This window comes from Copidosoma floridanum, unplaced genomic scaffold (assembly GCF_036245765.1).
Source record: "Copidosoma floridanum isolate Cflo_tuat_1 unplaced genomic scaffold, Cflo_Japanese_pri ptg000032l, whole genome shotgun sequence".
Classification (NCBI taxonomy): Eukaryota; Metazoa; Arthropoda; class Insecta; order Hymenoptera; family Encyrtidae; genus Copidosoma; species Copidosoma floridanum.
This window is the reverse complement of record NW_028321909.1, coordinates 4,148,603-4,160,381: the sequence shown is the minus strand read 5'-3', so window position 1 is coordinate 4,160,381 and position 11,779 is coordinate 4,148,603.

The following is an 11,779-nucleotide window of genomic DNA, read 5'->3' as shown; positions in this document are numbered from 1 at the left end:
TTCGTTTATATTTTACAAAAACATCCAACAACAAGATAAGTGAAAATATATTTATACTTTTTTCGATTTTTTTCGTTTTCTTGACGAGTTTTGCTGCCTAGTGAAAATAAAGCTTATCTGAAAAATTTTGTATCATAAGTTTACTGCATTTTAGTGTTTTTGGTATAGATAAATGCTATTCTCAGTAATCAAATTATGCATGTAATTTTGAAACAGTTTTTTTTGCATGTCGAAATTTTTTAGTAATTCTAAAAGTATAATTAACTTAATTAACAAAGTGATTGTGGTAAATAGAAAATACAATAAATTACAAAACTAAGTTCAGAGGACCAAGGCTAGCGGAATACCAGGTAAGTACATGTGACTAATAAAAAGATTTATATTTTAGTTTTGAGTCTCTCATTTCAAAAACTAGTAATTTTAATTAATTAAAAATCTCTTCTTAACGGAACGAATGGCAAGTATGGATTTCCATCATTTTTGAACTCTTACATATTCTTAACGTATGTTGTTTTTCAGAAAAAAAATTATTTATGATACTTTTTTTGCAAGAGTTAAATAGAGTGTTGTTTTCAAGGTTTAACCAAATGCTCATACCAGCAATAGTATTTATCAGGTTAGTTAAGTGCTACTTTTCTTGTGTTTCACTCAATTCCAGTATGTCTATGATTTTAAACGTATATTTATTATTAAATGGTTATTGTTGATACTGTATTCAAGTGTTTTTTCTGTTCGACAAGGACGAGTACGGACAAAAAAACAAATGGTTTGTATTAGTGAGTATCAAAAAGTTTTTTTGAATTTTATAAGTGCTCCTATGTTTAACATCAGTATTCGTTTATATTTTAGAATTACATTTAACAACAAGATCAGTAAGTATATATTTATATAATTTTTTATATTTTACGTATACTATACGTTTTTAGCTGCCTTGTAAAATTTGAGATTGTCTGAAAAATTATGCATCGTATGTTTATCTTGTCATAGTGTTTTTAGTATAGACAAACGATATTGTCAGTAATCAATTTCTGAAAAGTAGTTATAATTAGTTTTTGTTGCGTGTCGAAAGCTTTTGGTAATTCTATAAGTATAATTAACTTCATTAACAAAGTGATTGTGGTAAACAGAAAATATAATAACTTACAAAACTGAGTTTAGATAAACAAGGATAACGGAACAACAGATATGTATACGTGACTTATTAAAAGTTTTTGTAGTCTAGTTTCGTGTCTCTCACCCGAAAATTAGTAATTTTTATCAATTCAAATTATTTAATAGGATAAAAGGCAAGTATAGATTTTTACTATTTTCTATCTTTTACGTATATTTTACGTATGTCGTTTTTTCGGAGTTAAAAAAATTATTTATGGTACTATTTTTATCGTGAGTTGAATAGAGCATGGTTTTCAAGGTTTAACTGAATGCTTATATTAGTTGTTACCATCTGGGGAATTATTTTATTAATTTTTGTATATTAAAATAATCATTTTTCTCAAACTAGATCGTTTCTACATAAATTTGAATTTTGAAATTTCGTGCGCAGCTCAGACTTCCAACTTAGTACTTGATAGTACCACCTATCGCTCGCTAGGTGGTGACCACTAGTCTTTAGCGAAAATCGCAAGTAAGAAAGCGACGTAAAGTATATAAGACGGACTGGGTGACGACTGATTAGGTATGATCCGAGATTTGCAAATACGTGCAATGCATATCTCTTAAGCCACTCGACTGACTTAAAGCAGTGGTAGATAAATACATATTCAATAAATATCACTGTACTTCCCTCAAACCTTCCGTAGTCGCATCTTTAGATCTGGGTGCTCATGATCTCGCCACCTTCAACTCTAGGAGTGGAGACAGTTGACCCCTGTATGGTGCGAGTTTGACGTAACTTTCCCGTCAAAGGTGCAAAGACTTCTGCGTGTCCTTGCAACAGTTAAAAGAGGCCAGTACGTTCTCCTCCAGTGAATTCATGTCGAATCTGATCTAAGTTTAGAGCTGTTTGCTGATTCTCCCAAGATGGGCGTGACACAAATAAGATAGTTATTCGTTGGCTACTTCCAAAGTATAGCACTCCCCTCGTCAAATCCAAGATGGATTTCTCCGTGTACAGTGTTGTTAGACCCAGGACCATTTAATGTCGTAGGTCTAGTGCTATGAGGAAGCTAAATTTGAATGACTTTTCCTGATTCCGTAGGTCAAGACAAACACTGCCGGAGGTCGTGAGAGTTGCATTACCACAAGCCAAGTCACACTGTTGAGTATAGGGTGTGATCTTCTCCTGTCCCGAAAGTAGTGAGGGATGTACAAAATTATCGGTAGATGCTTGGTTGACCAGAGCAGCTATTTCTGGCTGACCCAGTCTAACCATAATTTTTTGTAGTGGTTGGTGGGGCATGCTGGTGACATTTATTGCCGGCGTCTCTCCAGAGCGCCTGTTGCCGGCTCCCCTGACACTTCAGTTTCGTTTCCCGGGAGAGTTGAGGCTCGAGCTATTTGAATGGGACAGTCCTTGTGAAGGTGGTAATCGGGACAGAAGTGGCACTTGGGTGGCCAAGTGTTTGGGTTGGCTCCAGTAGAGGTAGTCACTGAGGTTTGCTTAGCGTTTATACCAGTCTTCTTGCCCCGTGTCTTCGTGAGGTCTCCTTCGTCTTTTTCCAACTGGACTTCCATAGTGAGAAGATCCGCGTAGGTCTTGAATGTATGGCTTTGGAGAAACTGACGAATAGATGGACGAATGAGCTCGACGACCATGGTGATTGTTACTTCTTCCTCGGCTGCAGGACTGATTCTTTTAAACAGAAGGTACTTCTCCTGCAGAAATGCTGCTACTGGTTTCTTCTCTGTTTGATGTTTGGAATATAGCTTGGAATGTATTTTTCCCTGGATCGCCGGACTGTCGAAGCGTGCCCGAAGAAGCTCCCCAAATTGTTTGAAGGTGAAAGACAGATATTTATAAACCTGCCACCATTTTTCGGTGTCGCCACGAAGCCCTTTTTTTGCTACCAAAGTCTGTTGGGTATCCAGGGTGCGATGAGCCTTGAAATAGAGTTCACATTGGGAGAGAAAGACCTCCGGGTCTTCATGGTTGCAAGCTCCATACGTAGGTAGCTCGGGTAACGAATAACTCCGCAATACTGGACAAGGACAAATATAAAAAAAAAATGAGGTGTGAAAAAGGTTTTTGTAGATCTCGAGGTAGATCTTTATTAGGGCTTTCATTTCTAATATCAGGATTTATTATTATTTAACAGATATGTTTAACAGCAAGAAAAACGAGTATACATTTTTATTATTTACTATATTTTACTTATTTGTTACGTTTTCTGTTATCTGATGAGGAGTAAAATCATCTGAAATATTATGTAGCATAACTTAAATACAGCATAGTTTTTTGTATAGACAAATCCTACCATTAGTAATTGAATTCTACAAGATGGTTCGGAACTTTTTCTTTGCGCCTCGGAATCTTTTGGTATATCTTAAATTTTAATCGATTTTTTTAATAGAGTGATTGTGGTAAATAATGTATACAAGTGATGATAATATTAAGTTTGGGCAATTAGGGATGTTAAAATGAAATGTATGTATAAGTGACCATTTAAAAGTTTTTATAGACCTGTTTAAGTACCTCTAACACTGAAATTAGTGATTTAAATCAAGTCAAAGATACTTTTCAAAAGAAGAAAAGGTTGTATAAATTTCTATTGTTTACTAATTTTTACGTACTCTCAACGTGTTCCGTTTGTTAGAAAAAAGAAAAACTTTTATATAATGTTTGTTATAAGATGTATAAATTATAGTTTTTATGGTTAAACCGACTGCTAATGTCAGTGATCTTATTTTGCAAGTTAGTTAATTGCTACTAATCTTATTATTGGAAATTTTTGGGATATCCGTAATTTTTTTCGTTTTTTTTTTTTAACCAAGTGGTTATTGTGAATTCTCCATGCAAGTGTTTGTAATGTTGGGCAAGGACAAGTATGGAAAAAAAACAAGGTATGTATCAGTGAGTATCAAAAAGTTTTTGTAGACCTTTATAAGTGCTTTTATTTTTAGTATCAGTATTTGTTATCATTTTATGGATACTTTCAACAGTAAGAAAAACAAGTATAAATTTTTAATATCAACTGAATTTTACCTTTTCTCTACGTGTTTCGTTCTTTAGAAGGAAAAATTTTCGTCGATATTATTTTTATAATAAGTTTCATGACTTGCAGTTTTTATGACTTAACTGACTGCTTAAGTCGGTGATCTTATTCTGCACGTTACTTTAATGCTACAGTTTTTGTGTTATAGAAACTTTCGGTATACCTACATGTGATTTTAATTATTTTCATTTTAACAAAGTGATTATTATGAGTACTGTCAACAAGTGTTTTCAATGCTGGGCAAGGACAAATATAAATAACAAAATAAAAGGTAGGTATTAGTAAGTATCAATCAGTTTTTGTAGACCATTATTAGTTTTTCTAATAATTACGTCAGTATTTGTTCATTTTCCACAGATACTTCAGCATAGGTTTTTGGTAAAGATATTCACGATTGTCTGTGATCAAATTTTATATGACAGTTTTACACTTGTTTTTTTACGGATCGGAAACTTTTGTTATATCTAATTTTTTTAACAAAGTGATTGTAGTAAGAAATGTATATAAGTGATGATAATACTAAGCTTGGACAATTAGGGATGTTAAAATAAAAGGTTTTTATAACTGGCTATTAAAATGTTTTTATAGGCCTGCTTTAGTGCCTCTTACTCTGAAATTAGTGTTTTTAAACAAGTCAAAGATACTTTTAACAGGATAAAAAGCAAGTATTTATTTCTGTTATTTACTAACTTTCACGTATTCTTTACGTATTTTGATTCTTGGGAAGGAGAAAAATCATCTATGATATTATATTTATTACAATTTAAACGAATCATAGTTTTTATGGTTAAGCCGACTGCGTTTGTCAGTGATCTTATTCTATAAATTAGTTAAATGCTACTATTCTTGTGTTTTACAAACTTTTAGTATGTCTATAATTTCAATCTTTTTTTTTAACAAAGTGATTATTGTGAATACTTTATACAAGTGTTATTAATGCTGGGCAAGGACAATTGTGGATAACAAAATGAAGGGTATGTATAAGTAAATATTTAAACTCTACTATAGACCTTTTGTAGTGCCTCAAACTTTAATAAGTAGTAGTGTTCGTCGTTAATTTAAAGGATCTTCTATTACGACAAGAAGCAAGTGTACATTGTCACATTATTTAGGCTTCCAAGTATCTTTTACCAGTTTCAAGGTTTAGAAAAATCACTGCTAATTTAATTTTTGTTTGCTTATGTACTTTTAACAAGATCCGTTGTCCAAACAGAACGTTTTGGACTTGCAGAATCATGCGGACATTATTAAAATTCCAAGATATTGGCTGATGCTCCCTAGATGTAGGCAAGTTTCTTTTTTTTTCTATAATTTCGGTATGTCTATAATGTTATTCATTTTTTTTCCAGTGATTGTTATGAATACTGTATACAAAAGTGTTGCGGTATCCTTTTATAAACACTCGCCTATATTTCTAGTCAATTTTAGTATTTATTTCTACCTCGAAAAGTTTCTCTTTACGAAGATAGAAGCCGTACTAGGCCGTGTCACGACTGGACGATTAAGGGCCGGACCAGGGACACCTATTCCCTCTCACCGGGCGCATTTCAGGAGTTCGATAAAAGAGGGGGACCACGGGGTGGGAAATCAAGCGGTTTTCCCACGGACGTTTTGCCGAGGGGCAGTTTTTTGAGGAGAAAATATCGTCTTAGCAACGGTAGTCAATATTGATTTTCTATTTTGTCCAAATATGTTAATATGGGCGAGCGTACTTTGTTTTTTGTTTGTTTGGTTACGAGCGAACGGGGAATCGGCAAAAAAAAGTTAGCAAGCACACTGTCAGATCGCTGCGAATTTTAAGAGCGAGAAAATCGTTTTGTAAAAGTAATAGTAAAATAAATATATTTAATTCTGAGAAGTGATATCTTTTTATTTTTAATATTCGTACGGAATATTTTTTAATGTTGGGTAAAGACGAATCAGAATAATGACATAAACGGTACGAATTAGTAAGTTTTGTAATGATTTTATACACCCTTTTTAGTTTCTCTATTTTTAGAATCAGTGTTTGTAGTTAATTTTAAGATACTTCAAACAGAAAGAAAATTAAGCATAAATTATTATTAGTTATTCACTTTTACTCATCTTTTACCTTATTTGTTGCTTGTTAGATCAACTGCTAATGTCAGTGATATTATTCTGCCAGTTAGTCAAAAACTATAATTTTTGTGGTTCAGAACTTTTCTGTTTATCTATTACTTTATTCGTTTTTTCTTAACAAAGTGAGTATGGTGAATAGTGTATACAAAAATTTTTGATGTGAAGCAAAGACGAATATGGATCAAATTAAAAAGTATGTATTAGAAAGTGTCAAAAAGTTTTTATAGTCCATTTTCAGCGCTTTCAACTGTAAAATCAGTATTTGTTACTGATTTAAAGACATTCCAAACAGAAACATAAGGGAGTATACGTTTTTATTATTTACTATATTTTACGTATTCTTTACCTTTTTGATTATCTGAAAAAAAAAAAAAATCTGTAATATTATGTCCCATAAGTTAAATACAGCATAGTTTTTTGGTAAAGTCCACTGCTATTGTTAATGATCGTACGCTGCAAGGTAGTTGAAAACTATCATTTTTGACTACCGGAAACTTTTGGTATGCGTTTAGTTTTAATCGTTTTTTTAACAACGTGACTATAGTAACCATTGAATTTAACTGTTTTGACAATGCCAGAAAAAGAAAAATAGGGACAATAAAATTCTAGGTACGTATCAGTAAGTATTAAAACGTTTTTACAGACCTTTTTAATTACCTGCAACTTGAAAATTGGAAGCAAAGATAGTATAAATTATCATTATTTACTGACTTTTATGTATTTCTTACGTTTTTCATTTCTTGAAGAGAAAAATAATTATCTATAATATTACATATATTATAAGATAAATGCATTATTGTTTTTATAGTTAAACCAACTAATAATGTTAGTGGATCTTATTCTGCAAGATAGTTAAAAACTATTATTTTTGAATTTTGAAAATACTTGGTATATTTATGATTCCATTTGTTTTCTTTAACGAACTTATAATGGATAATAATTCACACAAGTGTTTACAATGCTGTGCAAGGACAAAAAAGGATAACGAATTGAAAGGTTCGTATTAGTAAGTATTAAAAATCTACTATAGACTTTTTTTAGTGCCTTAAAGCCTAAAAATTGTGCTTGTCTTTAATTCAAATATTTTTTAAGAAGAAAAGCAAGTTTTTACAATTTTTAGGCTTTTACATATCTTTTACTGGTTCTATTGTTTAAAAAGATAAATATCACTTAATAATTAATTTTTACTTTTCTAGGTACTTCAAATAAAAAAACGTCTCTTAAACAAATCGTTTTGGACTTCTCAAAGCATGTGGATATTATAAAAATTTTCAATACTAGGCTAACGTTTTATGGATGTATGTAAGTTAATTATCTTCTACACAATGATTTTGGCAAATTTTTGTTTTTGTTTGCTCGTTGTTTTTGCATACTGCGTTTTCGTCACGATTGCATTTTTTTTTTTTTTTTGAGATGAAAAGCTTTATATTACCTCATAGCTATAATTAGTTTTAAGTAGTAGAGTTTTAAATAATAAGTTAACTGCTATAGTTAGTGCTTCTGTCTAATCCATCATAAAAGCCAGTGCCTTCATACAATTACTCTGTGGTTAGCGCTTAAAAAGCTTATGCTTGTGGGATATAGCTTACATGCGTTGAAAGCACACACGTCATGAGCCAATCGCATAGGTTCAAAAAAAGGGGGGGGGGGGCATTTCCATCGCCACTATGCGTTTGCTTCAAGAACTTTTCCTCCGTGTTTCTGGTGAGTTTGGATATTGTCGCACAACGATCCATCGGTAACGAAGGAGCAAACTGCTAAATTCTAATTGGAGCAGCTAACATTAAACACTACAGCTAATTGCTCTCTCATCATGGAGACAACTTTTCAGCCTAAACAGCCCCAGACCTTTGGCTGTGCACGCTACTTTGATCTTTAGTACAACCGGAACTTCTTGCTTATATCGAGGTCTATGATATCAAATACTGACTTGACGGCCGCAAGCTTCTCGCGTCAAACAATTCGCCTTGATTATTCCACGACACCTAATCGACATCCACGTCGTGTACTTCATGTTTGCATCCTCGTTGCACGATTACATTCGATTAGCGTATGATACTTAATTTAAACCACATATTGTTATAATATATAACTTGTGAGCGCCAACTTCTATCTGTAACAACTACAATTTTGTTTGCTTCCTTTGACAAAGTGATTATAGCAAATAATAAATGCAAGTGTTCACAATGCTTTCCATGAACAAGCTGAAACAAAGAATTAAAGAATCATATCAGTAAGTACACAACATTTTACAGTCCCCTCTTAGTATCTTCAACTCCCATGATAGTGTTTGTTAAAAATTCGAAGAATTTTAGGACAGAGAGTGTACGTTTTATTGATTTTTAGTATTGACGTATTCTGTACTTTGTTAATCGATAAAAGCGAAAAATAATACTTAATATAATTTTTTTAGGGCTCTTCTAACATCAAAAAATTATTCAAGCAGAATATGGACTTGCAGATAAATATAGACATTGTAAAGATTTCAAGACAAAAGCTGATGTTTAATGGAAGTAGGTAAGTGAATTATGTTCTACTTAATATTTTAAGTACGTTGAATTTTCTGTTTGCTAGTTTCTTGCGTACCCCGCTTTTGTCACGATTACTTATTTTCTTTTGTGACGAGAAGTTGAATATTTTCTTATAGTCATTATAGGTTTTACGCAGCAATGTTTTTAATAGTAAGATCAGCTGGTAAAGTTAGTGATCTCGTTCTTCTTATCAGTTAACAACATTTATTTAAGCGTGTTATTTGCTGTTGTTGTGTCTTTAAGTTTTTTTTTTTTCATTTTTTTTATTTTTTTTTTTTATTTTTTAACGTAGTGACTACAGTGAACTATCAATGCAAGTGTTTACAATGCAGAACAAGGACATATATGAACAAAGATTAATGTGTACGTCTTAGTAAATATTAAAAAGTTCTTTTTAGTTCTCTCTTATTGTCTCTGACCCCAAAGAAAGTGTTTACCACCAATTTAAAGATTTTCTCTTCTTCGGTAGCACCCCCGGTCAGTCGCTGCAAGTTCTCGAATTTTTGAGACGAAAAAAAGATTATTTAAATAAGATTATTTCTAATAATATTATCACTGCTAAAAAAAATCAGCTGATAAATCAGCTCATTTCTGATGCCAAATCGTCAGCTGATTTTTTGACTGTGCGAAAAAAAATACATGTCCCAAGGGAAAACATTTTTTTTGGCCATCATCAAAACTATGCAGTCTGGAACGTTTACAGTAGAATGAAGTAGGTGACAACTGAGAGTTTAAATCAATTTTCGATAGCCCAATTTACTAATTCCCCTGTCAGTGCGAAAAAATACAAGTCCTAAAGCAAAAAAATGACATTTACGAACATTAAAAATCTGCGTTTTGGGACATTTACAGTAGAATGAGATAGAAGACAATTAGGAGATTGGGAAAATTTTTGATAGCACAAACTACAAATTCCGTGAGCTGAAAGAAAATTAAGTCTCATCAGCGCGAAAAAATACAAGTGCAGACGGAAAAGTTTTTTTTTTGTCATTATCAAAACTATGCGTTCTGGGACATTTAATTTTATTACTTTAAAGTATAATAATAGAGAGGTGAAAATTGGAAGGTTTGAAAAATTTTCGGTAAAATTACAAGTTCCGTGCGCTGAAAAAAGTTTAAGTCCTGACAGTATGACAGAATACAAGTCCCGACGGAAACATTTTTTCATGCCAGCATCAAAAAAATGCGTTTTAAGACATTTACAGTAAAATGAAATAGGTAAAAATTGAGAGGTTTGGAAAATTTTCGATGGCAAAAATTACAAGTTTCGTGCGCTTAAAAAAAGTTTGTCTCATCAGTGTCAAAAAATACAAGACCCGAAGAAAAAAAATTACATTTGCGAACGTCAAAAGTCTGCTTTTTGAGACATTTACAATAGAATGTGACAGGTGAAAATTTTTTAAACCTCTCAATATTGTTATTTACGTAACAAAAACAAAAGATGGAAGATTTAATTGATTAGTGTTAGGGTTATAATAAAAGCTGATCTCTCACTTAACGAATTCTTTATTTGTCGATATTGATGCTGCTGTTTCAATAACAATAAATGTTCTGCGTCAGTTTTTTGACGTCTAAAGTTGTATACATTAAAAGCATATTTCCCTACCAAGCAGTAGCATCTCTCTCTTGGCTTTTATTGTATTTACGGTTAAAACTTACCACCGCAAGTGTTTTTAAATGTATTTTTCATATGCTAACTTGTTACATGCACAACTAATAATTAGCTTCAATTGATATTTTTTTATTATGTATTACAGTGCTTAATATCTAGTTATGCCCTACAAACATTACTTAGAGCACTCAGCACTTGGGAACGGGATAGAGAGAAGGACCGCATGATGTAGGGGATGACTAAAGCTAATGACTATGCAAACGCTAACAAATAAGCCAACAATTAACAAATAAACACAAATCAGGGTGCATAAGAACTTATTGATCTATGATACTACAGGTTACTGAAGTTCATAGAGAAGAGACCAAACAAATGGAGACTGAAGATTATTTAAGCTGTGAAAATGAAAAAAATAAGGTAGTGGTAAATAAATTGAATACTTTGTATTTACTTCAATATTTAAAAAACAAAAGTAGTGTATTTATTATTGTAACTATTAACAAGCAGCTAAATTCATGCAAAATACTACGTCTTGCATGTGAGGCATGACCAATCAACGAGGTACCAGAGAAAAAAAGTATTATTTGAATAACAAGATTTTATTTTTATATTATTCCTTCATCTTATTCATCTTAGTTTTAATATAAATATACTATTAATAAATGGTAAATAATCAATTCACATGATACAAAACGCTTTTTCAGTCTTTTTAAAACGTTTTTCGTTATTCATTGTATTATATATACACCATAGATAAAATAAAAAAAGTATCTTTAAAAAATCTATGATTTTAATGTTAAATGTTTTGTCTAAAAATGTAATGTACAAAATTAAATGGTATAAAACGATTTTTAAGCTGTTGCAGCAATTTTCGCCGATTGAGTTGTTAAGAACGTACTTTAAAGAAAAACTTACTCTATAAAAAAGTTACATTTTGATGAGTTCTACAAATTTTATAGTTAATTCTTTGTTATAGAATTTGAATTTATTTTCGTAACAGTAAAAATTTTTTTGCTATTTTAGTATTTATTTTGAATTATGTAGCGTATGCATTGTGATTTAAAGCAAAACGTGTAATACAAAAAATATAACTCTGTCTTTGATCACGGACCTTTTAAATAAAAGCGCAAAAAAAATTATCGCTGGAAAATTGTGTGTAAGAGTTGTGTGTTATTTTGTGTAAGAGCGCTGCACTAAAAATGCTGTCAAAATTGTTCTTGTCTATGAAACTTGTCAAAATTTAAACGATCAGCTGAGATATGTAGTCCAAAACTACCAACAGAATTTCAGCCTATTTGGATTATAATTACTTGAGTTAGCCGAAATACTTAATAACGTACATACATAAGTCCATCTGAGCAACCCAATTCTTTGAATCAAAGAAA